The sequence below is a fragment of the Boleophthalmus pectinirostris genome, unplaced genomic scaffold (genome assembly GCF_026225935.1).
Source record: "Boleophthalmus pectinirostris isolate CB_2022bp ecotype Guang Dong unplaced genomic scaffold, ASM2622593v1 HiC_scaffold_15, whole genome shotgun sequence".
Classification (NCBI taxonomy): domain Eukaryota; kingdom Metazoa; phylum Chordata; class Actinopteri; order Gobiiformes; family Gobiidae; genus Boleophthalmus; species Boleophthalmus pectinirostris.
The window spans coordinates 34,045,504-34,059,310 of NW_026571070.1; the positions used below are offsets into that span (position 1 = coordinate 34,045,504).

General features: G+C 41.8%; 1 protein-coding gene across 2 annotated transcripts in view; it reads right to left on the minus strand.

The window, feature by feature from the left end:
• The window catches only part of znf438 (zinc finger protein 438), a 121,445-nt gene that overhangs the window by 74,383 nt on the left and 33,255 nt on the right, over nucleotides 1-13,807 (minus strand). The window contains exon 3 of one of the 2 annotated variants that reach the window (XM_055151102.1): nucleotides 6,103-6,213. The exons of the other annotated variant lie outside the window; for it this stretch is intronic. The gene's annotated coding sequence lies outside the window, so the exon portion shown is untranslated. The remainder of the gene's footprint in view (nucleotides 1-6,102; nucleotides 6,214-13,807) is intronic. 2 annotated transcript variants of the gene reach the window in all.

A 13,807-nucleotide genomic window follows, 5' to 3' on the forward strand; every position in this document is an offset into this window, starting at 1 on the left:
CATTATGCAATTCATACTGGGAAGGATTTTCCAAAAAAAGTGAGCATCAAACCACCATGTTTGATTTTAGAGTGGGATTGTCTATTGACAAAGTTGATGTTTTCTAGTCTTTTGAACCATATCACTTTTGTTTCTGGTTCTGATATTGTCATATTTTAGTTTTGGGATTCAGACATTGTAATTGTGTGGTTGTTGGATCCTAACAGCGGAAAACGGCTCGAGAAATTTGTTTGTGAACTTCATAAATGCAAAAGGGAATCAGATGTGTGACTCAAACCTCTGTTCAAACTGTTTCTCTTCCCAACGGAATTGAAAAATAGTGAAAGGTGAAGGTGATGGGCAGGATTGATACTCAGGAAGGACCAAAAAGGAAACATTTGACTGCCTAAGAAATCATCCTGAGTTTGCAGTGAACATTTTGTATGTGGAGCGCCCATGGATCCATTCTACCCATCGCCTTTGAACAGTTTGAACAGAGGTTTGAGTCACACACATCTGATTCCCTTTTGCATTTATGAAGTTCACAAACAAATTTCTCGAGCCGTTTTCCGCTGTTAGGATCCAACAACCACACAATTACAATGTCTGAATCCCAAAACTAAAATATGACAATATCAGAACCAGAAACAAAAGTGAAATGGTTCAAAATACTTGAAAAGATCGACTTTGACAACAGACACATCCCACTGGGAAAACAAACATGGAGGTTTGATGCTCACTTTTTCGGAAAAACCTTCCCAGTACGAATTGCGCAGTGACTGGAAGTCTGAGATTCTTGATGCGTGTATTAGGAGCAGATCATCAAACTAAACCCCTCTTCTCTAATTGCTGCAGTGAGCCTCATCATTTTGGTCTAAAAATATTTATATTAACCCGCTCTACATGATCCTGGTGTTTTTATTTCTCTATTTTGTCCATAAATCTGTTCCATTCCTAATATGGAATTCAGCTCCACATTTGCCTCTATAACTGCCACGGTGAGCTTCATTTGACTGGAGCTGAGCGCTGTGGGTGACGTCACACTCTCTCAGTCCACTTCTGTATACAGTGTATGGAACAGACAGAAGGGGGGGACCTCACTTTGAGAAGCCTGCTGTTCGCTCTGGTACACAGTGCATTGATTGGAGCAGTTCCATTTCAGAGGACTTGCATGTTACAGCCATGAGATGGGCCCACAAATCACAGCGGGCCGCAGTGGTGTAAAGAGCAGAGCGCACAGGAGACATGAGGAAATGAACAGTGCAGTGTGAACAGTCTGGCTCCAGCTGCATATGATTTACATGTCTATATTAGCCATTTAAACCGTGAAGGAACAAAGGATTTATTGGTTAATTCAGTGCTTAGCCGCAGCAGAGTACAGTAAACAGGCTGCTCGCGCTGATGGATAGCCAGCATTGGCCATGAATAACTTAGAGCTTCATAAATAAGCAGATCTCTACTAATATCATTAAAGGAGCCCTGAGGCCAGCAGCGCTCTCAGCTCCTGCAGTCTGTGACAAATGCCCTGGAATCATGGAACCATTCACCATCAATATTTTGACATTTCATTCAGCTGACTCTCCCCACAAAGCCATTTATTTAATTAGCTCAGGCAGAATTGGCAGAGAGGCCGATGCAGAGGAGGGTGCGGGCTGCAGTTGCCACAGGTAACCTTTTGGGGGACTTAGTGGTAAATAGATTGGAGCGAGCGCAGACTCCTGATGAGAGCCGCACACAGGAGCAGGGAATAACACGCACTATTTATACCAGGAGAGGGGGATTAGCCTGTCATTAGAATAAAGAGCACACAACAAGAATCAATTTCAAGGTTTAAAAAGCTGACAAACACAGTTCACTTATCCTCCTCTGGCTCCAGCTCTGGCTCCAGCGCTCACAGCCCCTCACAGCCCCTCACAGCCCCTCACAGCCCCTCACAGCCCCTCACAGCCCACATAAGCTGCTTTAGCCCAGCTACATCAGCCGTCATGTCATTAGACCAAGAATCAGGCTAAATGTCCTCATCTTTAAGAGGAACAAGTGTGATCTTCTTATGAGCTACATATGTGCACATAGTGAAGTGAATACTAGACACAAGCAGAGGGGGGTTGCCCAAGACTGTACACAAATAAGTGTAACAGGACTTCAAAATAATATTACTCAAGTGTTATCTAAGTACAGAGTTGTGGTGAGTAGAAATGACTTAAGTAAGAGGGAAAAAATCTAACGGTCATGTGTGAAAACAAACACTTGGTCTGAAAAAACAACCTAATAACATAAATGATCAGAAGACCAAGTGAACCTCATTGGACTAAGAGTGAAAAAGTATTTGGGAAAACTGCTCCTCAAGTAAGAGTAACTTAAAGAGTAACTGTAACATCTGAATTTGAGATTACAGTAATTATAAGGACAAAACATTAAGTAAGTCACAAAATCTGGTATTTTTAAAGGACAGACACAAAAATGAGACAAACTAAATCAGATCTGAAGGAGCTGCAAGAAACACAAATGTTCAAATCATTTCAGATTGTCAATATAAAGCTGAGCCACAATTTAGTAGAGAAGGTACTCTGAAAAGTACAATTTCTAAAGAGTTACTCAAGTAAATGTAACTGAGACCATGTTTTTGATGTGGCAAGTGTCTGGAGGTGGGTAATACTCAGTTACATGTAATCACTCTTTGCGGTTCCTCCCCGTTATGTCACCTTCAGTCCACTCCCTGACTGCCTGCTTTTCATTTCCACAGATCTGACACATGAGTTTGTCCCTGCTCATGTCCAGCGGGGTGACACAGACCCACCCCTGACCTCTGACCTGCACAGGGTCTGCCCGCTGTGTGACTGGGCCAGCCGTGGGACAGGAAGCAGTGAGGAAGCGCCCCACACGGAGGAGGTGGAGAGGGCAGCACACTGTCCCAGCACACAGCACTGTGGGGGGGAAAGGGGCTAAAGCTGAGGGGGAGGGGCTGCAGTGTGATCAGCCAGGGCCTCTGAGTGCACTAAACTACTACATTCTAATGGTCTTTGTCCCAAAAGCAGTCTACAGCAGGTCAAAGTACTCAATAGGTGGAAATGGGGGCTATGAGACGTTCAGGAGCGTATAGTAATTTAGCATTATCTCTAAAACTTTACAACTACTAATAAAACAACTGTCATACATTTAACCACACTTTTGGCAGAGATAGATAAGCAAAAGTTCAAGCTGAGCATTTGATTGTCAGAAATTTTTTACGTTTAGGTCTGTCACAAAAATGACTATATCGACTTATCGTTCAGTGTATGAAAGCTGGCACGATATGTTTTGGGGCTCAAGATTTATCGTGTGCACAACTTTTTTGTAAAGGTGGAAAGACTTGAGGCATTTTTGTTGTAATATGAAAAGATCTGAGGTGTAGGGGTAAAAGTTATAGGTAACTCTGGGGATAATTAGCGCTTCATTCTGTTGTTTATTCACTAAAACTTAGACTTTTTTTTTTTTTTGCAATTTATTCAGTGCTTTTTTTTGGTGTCCACATAAGTCACAGGATAGATGCCCTGTTTCTTTTTTCACCCACACATAAAATCAATATAAATGTAGAAAGTTGATTTTTTTTTTATTAAAAAAAGAAAAATAACTAAATAAATAATAATACAATAAATAACATAATAGCAATGATGATGATCCTAAATAATGAAATGGATTATATATGTATGTATATAATACATATAACATACATATACTATACCTATATCACATATATATATATATATACATACATATATACATACATACACACACATATATATACATGTACATACATATATATGTATATATAGACATTTTTAAACTTTTAAAAACTTAAGACGTTTTAATGATATTGGTTTTCTGGGATTATCTTGTATTACTGTTATTGTGTCAGTGGTTTCAGTATGAAGTAGTTTCAGTATTATCGTTTATCGCAGTATATCTGTGTAGCAGTATATACTGTGCTTCAAAATGTGTTATCGTGACGGGCTTATCTGCTCTCCACAGCACAGACTGTATGCAGTGAAGCTCTGGTAGTTTTCACTTTAACATAGTGAACCAAAACAAAGCAACATGTGCTCAGTGGAGGGGACAGACTGTCATCTCTGCTCATTTAAAACAAATGACAATGCATCCAAACACATGTCTAATATTCTGCTGGCTGCTTCCTACCTCATGCAGTTGAATGCCTCTCCTAGTCTGCGCCTAAACTAAATCAGACTGCGCTCTTATATGCAGCAGGTATCGGCTTCTCCAGATGTGTTATTGGGATTCACAACACCTCAGTGGTAGTTCCAGGGTTTACAGCATATAGAAAAATCTGTTTAAATTGTTCTGGGCCAGTTATCCCTTTAGCCTGGTGTGTATGTAAATGTCCAAGTACTGACTGTGCTGGAAGAGGCAGCAGTAAAGGAGTCCTGTGGTTCAGGTCACTCTTCATATAGTGCATGACAACAGGAGGCCTCACATTTTACAACATGGTAACCCTACAAAACAGAGGACTCACCGCTGTGGTGGTTTTGAAGGCTCTGGGTTGTGACCAGATTTATCCTTCAGTCCTCTGTGATGTAAACACCAGGGCTAGAGTCATTCTCAACCTGAGCCAGGTGTGGTTCTGGCCGGGCCCACACCGTGAAGGCTGTTTGAGGGAGTTTTTCCCCTCTTAAAAAGCCACAAACCACCAGGCATGGACCATTTAGAGCTTTGAGCCTGAGATTTTCCATCTGCGCCCCAATCCTCACAGAGACCAGAAAGTCAGGACTATATAATGGAACTGCAGGCACTTGTGGTCTAATCTAACAATAGTAAACATCATATAGAGCCCTGGAACCAGCAGGTCCAACAAACCCTGTGCACCTTCACTGAACTTACACACCTCTTTGTGACACACTCACAACCTTAACGACCAGACCAACTGTTACTGGAGGAGTTCTCATTTGAACAGACAGAGAAAAAGCAACACCAGCAGAGGTGAACTCTGTGCCTCACAACAGAGAGCCAAAGCCAGCCTCACCACTGGACCTGGAACTGAAGAAGTATGAATCACATAGTGCTAATGTGTGTGCTCCCTGACAGGCACGCTGAAGCTAACCTCTCTTTAACATTCACTCCATGGGTTAGTGGGAGTGTGGCCTCCTCTCCTGTCAGGACGGGGCTGCACAGCCTGGGAATGATTAGGCCTGTGAGGCCCATTAGCATGAGCATCGCTGAGCTAAATATAGGTGCGCCTGGCCTGCTCTGTGCTGGGTCATATCCACCACGCTACAGCCTCATACAGGCCACTCACCGTGAGAGGGAGGCCTTGGCTGAGTCAGAGCAGGAGCTGTGATCAGCTGTCCCACAGGAAGTGAGGCGCTGTGGGGGAAACACATGACGTTCAGCAGGAGCACGTGTTACCTCCACATCCACACAGAGAGGAGGGTCAGGGGAGGAGCAGAGGGGCTGACAGTGAAACTGGTCTGTGTGAGACTCGCCTCAGTGTCAGAGCTCAGAGCTGTCAGTCATACACAGTGTGATGCCGTCTCATTGTTTGTCCATCATAAAGGCTAAAAGTGACAGGGGATTCCCATGGCACGCCGCCATATAAAGAGCTGGGCTGCGAGCCACACTCTTATTTTCTGTCATGTCACAGGCTAAAAATAACAATACAATACAAGTCTGATGTTCTTTCATGTTGGACAGGATTATGGCTTGAGTGTTTATATAAGGACAGTCTTTCCTGCAACAACAAAAGAGAGCAGCACGTGTATTTGAAGGTTACAGTTTTACTCTCTCCCACATCCTACAGATCATCTCTGAATCACATTATCTTCAAATCCTCCTCAGTACAAGAAAAGACCTTGTTACCAAACATTTGAGTGACGGGCTTCACTCACCCAGGACCTTCTTTGCTGTTACACTGTTTATTTGATCTGCACCAGTGTAAAACTATGTGAGAGCTTTTTTGGGAGAGCCCTGAGGGAAAACACTCTTTCCCACAGTCTGACCGAGCACATCCTAAACAGAGCATGTTTTCCAGCTCTGCTAATGCCCGGCCCTCCCCTCCCACCCCTGAGAGGGACACACTGCACCCAGCTCACCCCAAACCAGGACGCTCGCCCACACGCTCACCCACCCGCTCACCTGGGACCAGAGGTTACAGGAGCCTGGGAATGTCTCACATGAAGAAGGCAATCAGAGGCCAGGCAGCTCAGAGGGACCGGACAGGAAGCAGGCCGCGGAACCACTTCCTGTCTGAAAGGAAAGACGAGAGGAAGTGGTTTGTGGATATCCCTCTGCTGCACTGAGAGTACTGGGTGTAAGAGAGGGGGGTCCGAGTCAAGTGCTGAGGGGGCATTTAAACCCTAGAGCTGTGGTGTGGAGCCAACAGGTGGAGGGGCTAAAAGTGGACTTAAATGAACTATCTGCACAGTCAGAACCAGCCAAACACTTTCTACACTGTGAGTCAGCTGTTGTAATCAGAAACACATGGCTATAATCAGAAGAGTCATGTGTGATGTCACATAGTACCTTGAAATTGCAGTGACAGTAGCTGCAGTTTGTACTAAAGTTGTCACAAAAAGGACTAGGGACGTTAGAAAATGCTGTTAAAACCCCATATACAGTCAAGCAGCAAAATAAATAAATAATATAAGTTTGATTTATGCATGTGTTTTATATTTTAGATTCAGATTCCTCAGAATAGCGACACTTTACATTGTTGACAGTGTTGTAAACCCCTGACCTTCTCTCAATGAGTTTGGCCATTATATAAGACACTTTTTGTCTCCTAACCTATGTTCATTGATTATTTTGATGCCTTCAGTGAAAAATCTACAATGTAAACAGTGAAAACAACAACAAAAACATTGAGTGAAAAACAACTTTTGACTGGGAGTGTAATTCCAGTAAAAAAAAATGTCTAACACATTTAGAAAATGTGATTCAAGTAAACAGAGCTGTCCTCCACATTTGACATCACAAAACACAGTGATGGTCGAGGACGTGCACTGGACCAGGACTCAGTCTACATGGACTGTAAGGGTTTGAGTGTGGTTCAGCTGTGACGGCAGGAAACATAGTACCAGAGTGAAGTGTGCACTGGTAAAGTGTGCACAGGTAATTGCAGAGGACAGCTCAGGAAACGGGGTGAGCTGTGCTGCACTTATCATGAGCATGAACAATAAAATGGCCTGCAAACACTGACCAATGCAACAGTTTGATGTGTTTTTGTAACATTCACTATACAAAAGTCACTTATGTTCATTCATCTTCAGTAATGTCTGCACCCTCTTGGTGCTCCGCTCTAGTTGTCACATGACAGTGAACATTTTTTCCACACATTTTTATTCACAGCCAGGAACATAAAACTGCAATTTGAACCACCACAACCAGTGTTCCACATCTTCACTGTGTATTTGTTATGCCTAAAGCTAAATAAAACGAATTCATTTAAACCTTGGACATGTCTGTGTTCATTCCAGTCGGCCCAGATCTGCCTCAAAACCTCTCGAGTAATGACAATCTACAATCTCATTCAATCATTCACAGGACAATGACATCCTGCCTGGTTTTCATTTCTCTTCGTTCTCTTCTGTTTATCTGAGAGGAACCAGAAAATGATCCAGAATGTCTTCCCGCCATATTCCCATAACATTCTCCATCAGATCGCTTTCAGAGGAGACGTCCAAAGTCAACACAGGAGACCACCTACGCACTACCTGAAAACCCCCAGTGACCTGAGCCCTGCCAAGAACTCCAACCTGTGTGAGCCCTGCCTTTGCACTGGAGCTCCACAGAACAACTGATCATATCACAACGGTGCTTTTGGAAATGTAAATGGAGTCTATTGTCTGTAATTAAAATTACAGATTACAAATAACAAAATTTATATATATATATATATATATATATATATATATATATATATATATATATATATATATATATATATATATATATATATATATATAGCATAAACTGATTTTTGTGAGTTTTCTATAACATTGTTCCTCTCATCAGAAACATGTCTGAAGAGGTTTTAGATGTCATCCATGCATGTTTGAGTAATTTACTGAACTCTCCCAGGCCCTATCCAACCCCCCTTATAGTTAGCTGTAAGGTTCTGTACAAGGCTCCGCCCACAAGCCTACATCACCCATGCTCCCACACAACTACCGTATTTTTCTGGGCTATAGATCACGCTCTTAAGCCTTCAACCCCATCAAAAAACGACTGGCTCCGCAATCCAGAGCGCCCTATACACGAATCCACTCAGGTGTCCCAGCACAACTTCAGTAAACTACAAAGCCGCACCACCCACAGAACACACAAACACACACGGAGCAGACAGAGACTGCACAGCCAAACACACCCACAGACACACTCATCACTCCACACAGACGAGGAACGGAATGGAGGAACGAACCAAAAAAGTGAACGCAATGTGCCACTTCTAGACACAACTGAACAACTGAGTCACTGTGAACACGCCGACAATCCATTGGTCCCAGACACACCCTCCCTACACGCCACAACTGAACAAAGCCCAGAGTCACCGTGAACGAACAAACAAACAAAACCACTCACCCATCACACTGTTGGGTTTCCTTTAAAGTTTGGTTCAGTTTATTTGTGAAAAAAGTTTGTAAATAGACCATTTAATAACAGTGTGTTTCATAATCCAGAGTGACTAATAGCCCGGAAAATACGGTATTCTTCATAAATATACAAAACATGATACTAAACTGTACACAGCAACTTGACAAACCTGATGTGATGTGCAGTAGTTTCATTAGCTGGATGCACACTGATTGTGTTGTGATAGTGCTCTGAAGGTGGAGTGACTTAGTGCAAAGAGCAAAAGGGAGGGGCAACTGAGAGCAACAAAAACAGAAACTAATGACACATTTTTGTTGCGGCTTGATCATATAGTAGTGTAAATTGAAACATAGGTGTAAAAGTGACAGATCACTGAAATCATCTGCTGCTGGTTTTTGTGTCAGATGTGAGGAAGAGCAGAGGAGTGCGGCTAAAGACTACAGCTAACGCCATTGTTGTCGAATAAATAATGGAATTTCCATGAGCAGCTTAAACACTCAGCTCTGCAGATGCTAAAAACAAGAAAAATGACAGAGACATGAGACGTGGAGTAGAAGCTGAACAAGCAGTTAGAGCCACTAGAAATAGAGCACAGCTAAATGATGGGCTTTGTTTGCATTATATTTATTATATTATGTTTTATTATATTCTGCTCTCAGGTCTTTTTACTGGCATCATAATCAAAATAAACAGCTCTGCTGTGGCTTAAAAGATTGTTGTTTAGTAAATATTGTAGTGTACACTCTGCGTAGTGTTTTTTTTTAAGTTTACAAGTCCTGGAGTAAAGTCGTCTCTTTAAAAATGTAATATCAAAGTTTATGTCATTTATATCATCTATATTATATATTCACCAATTAATGGAGGTTTTTAGTCTCTGGTGGCCCCCCATGGTCTCAAAACAACATGGACTATATATATATATATATATATATATATATATATATATATATATATATATATGGCAAAACAAAATTAGACTTTGTTGCTCGTTGTTTTTTAAAGGTAAATAATGCAGTGATATGTGACAGTGATATGTACACTGCACAAATTGAAATAAAAATGAATGCCACCATAATCTTAAGTGTAGTATTGTTCTGAAATAAACTGAAACTGAAACATTTGCCGTATGTGGTTCATCACAATTAAAACAGCCATTACAGTCATAATCAGCAAACAATAAAGTGAAATACACCAAATTTAACACATTTCACTCCTGGTACATTATGAAAAATAAAATATCACACACACACACAAAAAAGGATGAATTTGCATCGCCCACTCCACGTCCGTGTGCAGTACCCAGGCAGAGGAGTGGGTCTGTGGGTATGTTTATGGAGCGTTTGGCCATCCATCATGTGCCAGGGGAGCGGTGAGATAACCATGTAACAATATGGAGCAGTCTGGAGCGGATTAGAGCACACAGGGACCCGAGCGTGTCCTTGCTCTGACATTATTTATTGAAATTTAAATTCACAGGTTGAAATATGTGTCGCGAGTGCATTATGACGGCAGCCGCTCTAACGCGCTGGAACATTGGCTCTTTGAACGCCTGTCCCTGGGGTGAGGGGGATAATAGAGTGGAGTAGGCCTGTTTAGGGAGGGCATCAGGCGCATTAAGGAGCATTTGTTTGCTGCTGTTGGGATGGTGTGGTTATCAGAGTGCTGTCTCTGAGTGGAAGTGAGGTGGTTACTCTGCTAAGTGAACATTACATTAGAATTGTATTTCTAAAATGTACAGCAAAGCTTATTGTTTAATACAGGAGATGAACAATGCATTTTGGGTTCTCAATATTTATCATCTGGACAGTTTCTAAGCTCATGTAGTACTTTCTCTTATATTTTTGTTGTATATTAATATTTGAGCTGTACTCAGGTTCCTAAAAAACTCCACAGCTTAGAATCAAGGGATGGAAGTTACTTCAGAACATTCTCCATGGAGAGAGAGAGTTTTATGCCATACTGTGGAACATTATAGGAACAACATTTCCATTGAACCAGCAGGAGCAGGCCTTCCTCCAAGCCAAATGTCAGGTTTGTGGAGGCGCAGGTTCACTCACAATTAAGAGATGCACTGATCTGATACTGGTATCGCACGCTGGCGCCAATACTGAAACATATTCTAGATCAGATATCAGCTTTTACATAACGATTCAGTCGACATCCTGGTTGGACATATACACTGATGTAATAAGATCAGTTACTGGTCGTAGTCCATCCAGAAAGTTTCAGAATGTTTGAACTTTTATTTATGTGTCGTTTTCAGTCTCTGGCACTGGTATCAGTTCTTATCGGGTATCGGCAGATTCTTAAAGCTATAATATGGGAATCATACTGATACTACTACATTTAAATGGAGTTAATATGATGAACTGAGATTCAGGAGCTGAACCACACCTCAACCTCCTCTGCAGCCAAACACAGCTCATCTCAACCACGCCTGCAATTACCCACAAGCCCTATTTACACGGCCATCCTGACAACACTGTCCAAGTCAGCGCTCTCAACCCCCTCCCTCCCACCTGTGTCTCTCATCTGAAGACATCATCTTCAAGGTTCTGAATCAGATGGATGACCATTTTGGCTTGGAGACCAAACCCCCACCCTGAGCCTCCTCCAGCCATCACATCTATCCACCATCAGTGAACATCTTTATCATCTTCTATTGTTGTGGCGTGGTCCTTGAAGTGAAATACATAAATGTAATGACCACAAAGATCAGAGCACATCTACATTTACACAAGTGAGTCTTGTGCCTGTACCAGACTGCAGAGCCCGTCCTCTCAGACGCTCTGATAAACGCCTCTTTTGATGGCCCACTTGTGTAATGAACAGAGTTTTTCCTTGGCACTGTGATTCCCATCTTAATGATGTTATTAATTAGCTCCGTTCACATGGAGCCCTGTGAGCTGAGGAGCTGAAGAGCTGCTCACGCTACACTCACACTCCTCTCACGCCTGACCCTGATTTGTGAGCGCGCGTTAGCTTAGCCAGGGCTTTTCTGTCAGCGCACAAGAAGAAGAGGAGGAGGGGGAAAGCGCCTGAGGAAGAGTACAGAGCCCCTCCTCCTCCTCTCCCTCGTGTAGACTCATATGACCAGGATGTACTGTAGATTTATGCTCATGGTTTTCCAATGAAAGCGCGGGCCAGGCAGAGCTCCACGCAGCTCCAACCCTGTGAGCGCTCAGGACGATCAATGTGACGCTTAGCTAATCACTGGAGAGCAGGACTGAGAGGAGGATGGAGCAAGACAAGGAGGAGGAGGAGAGGATGGACAGATGCTGGGCTGAGAGGAGGATGGAGGAGGAGAGGATGGACAGATGCTGGCCTGGAGGTCTGGAGGACTAAAGGGGAGAGTGAGGGGAAGAGGGGCGGGGTCTGGAGGTAAAAGGAACAGTGTGATTGATCTAACAGGTATTCTCACTTCAGACTCCGCCTCTGCAGCCAGTGTTTGTATCAGAAACACATGTCTGTCACTAGGGCAGTTCTGTGTGATGTCACCATATACACAGCTAAATGATGGGCTTTGTTTTATTATACAAAGTATAATATTTGTTATTTATATTGTATGAAGTCTTCATGTGTCACAATCAAAATAAACACCTCTGCTACTGCTTAAGAAATGGTGAGTAGTGAACACTGTGCATAGTGTTTTTTAGTTCTGGAGTAAAGTCCTGGAGTACAAGTTTTCTCTAAAAAATTAAGTTTGTCATTTACATTACATTACATATATATATATATATATATATATATATATATATATTATATATATATATATATATATATATATATATATATATATATTTATATATATTATATATATATTATATATATTATTATTATTATTATTATTATTATTATTATTATTATTATAGGAATCTATGGTGGTCCATCATAGTCTAAAAACAACATGGACTATAAATATTGGCATAACAACATTAGACTTTGTTGCTGATTGTTTTTAAAAGGTAAAAAATGCAGTAAGTGATGTTCAGGCATCCTCAACCTTTGTCCTCTGGTGAGCTGCTTTTACAAAACTAAAATGCCAGAGAGCTCCTAGATTTAGTGGTCACAAGAAATTAAGCAAATATAAGAGCCACGACGAGACTTGGATGAGGAACAGTTAGATGCCTATAAAACATGAACCTTTATCCATTTATTAATGCATAAAGTTAGGCATCAGAATGATACATGTGCAATGGTAAAAGGCATTTAATTCATCTAATTTTAGTTATACAGCATAGTACTTTAATTCAGAGCTACTTGGAAGAGGGTGGAGAGCTGCTGGTGGCTCTCGAGCTACAGGTTGGAGAGCACTGGTTTAGTTGCACTTTAAATTCTGCTGCTCTAGATCTTTCTATCAAACTGAAAGCTGCCTGACCCCAGCACTGGTCATGGAGTGGTCAGCAGTCATATCTTCACCCCGACACACGGCTAAGGTACGCTCCTATAACAGCTGGTTGTGATTAGGCCCTGGACCTCCCCCCCGGACAGGAAATGAGCGATCACTTAGTGGTGACAGGTACGAGGCCATCAGTGCCCCCCTCCAGCTCTGCCTCCCGGTGAGACGGGCTTTTCCACCACCAAACACGTGAGCTAATGACGTGTGACGCGCTGTGAGGCCGGAATAACATAAAAATCAACTAAATCTGAAAATGGAAAATATGATATTGAGATTTCTCTGACAGATTGTGTGGAAAAAGGAGCAGACATATTAACTGCTACAGTAATGCAGGCAACAGGAGCAGGTTCAGGCTAAAAGATGTTTCTCAGCAGAGGATTAGACATTCAATTAACATTTTTGATTTGCCAATAGTAAATTCATTAAACTCTGTTGCTCAATTTAGACTTTAATCTGAGTTTTCAAACATAATCTGACCATAAAGAACTACAACAGGTGAGATGATTTGTGCTGCTAAACAAGTCTCTCTCAAATAACATTACAGTCACAGGTTATCTAGAATTATCTAACAGTTTTTCAGTGAGTCACTATCACCTTTTTGTTGAAAATCAAACTCCTAAACAGAACCATGAAAACTGATCACAGGAAAATGAAAATGTGCTCTTTAAATCCATTTTATTTTGTTTTTTTCTTTAATTTTCAGACAATCTTAAAACATTTTTGTCTGTGTTTGCTAATGTGTGTGTCTCCATGGTAACTGCTGAATATTCCGCCAATAGAGCTACATGTAGAACACCTCCAGCGCGAGCCGATTCATTGTCCAGCCGTTAAAGGACACATTGTGCATTA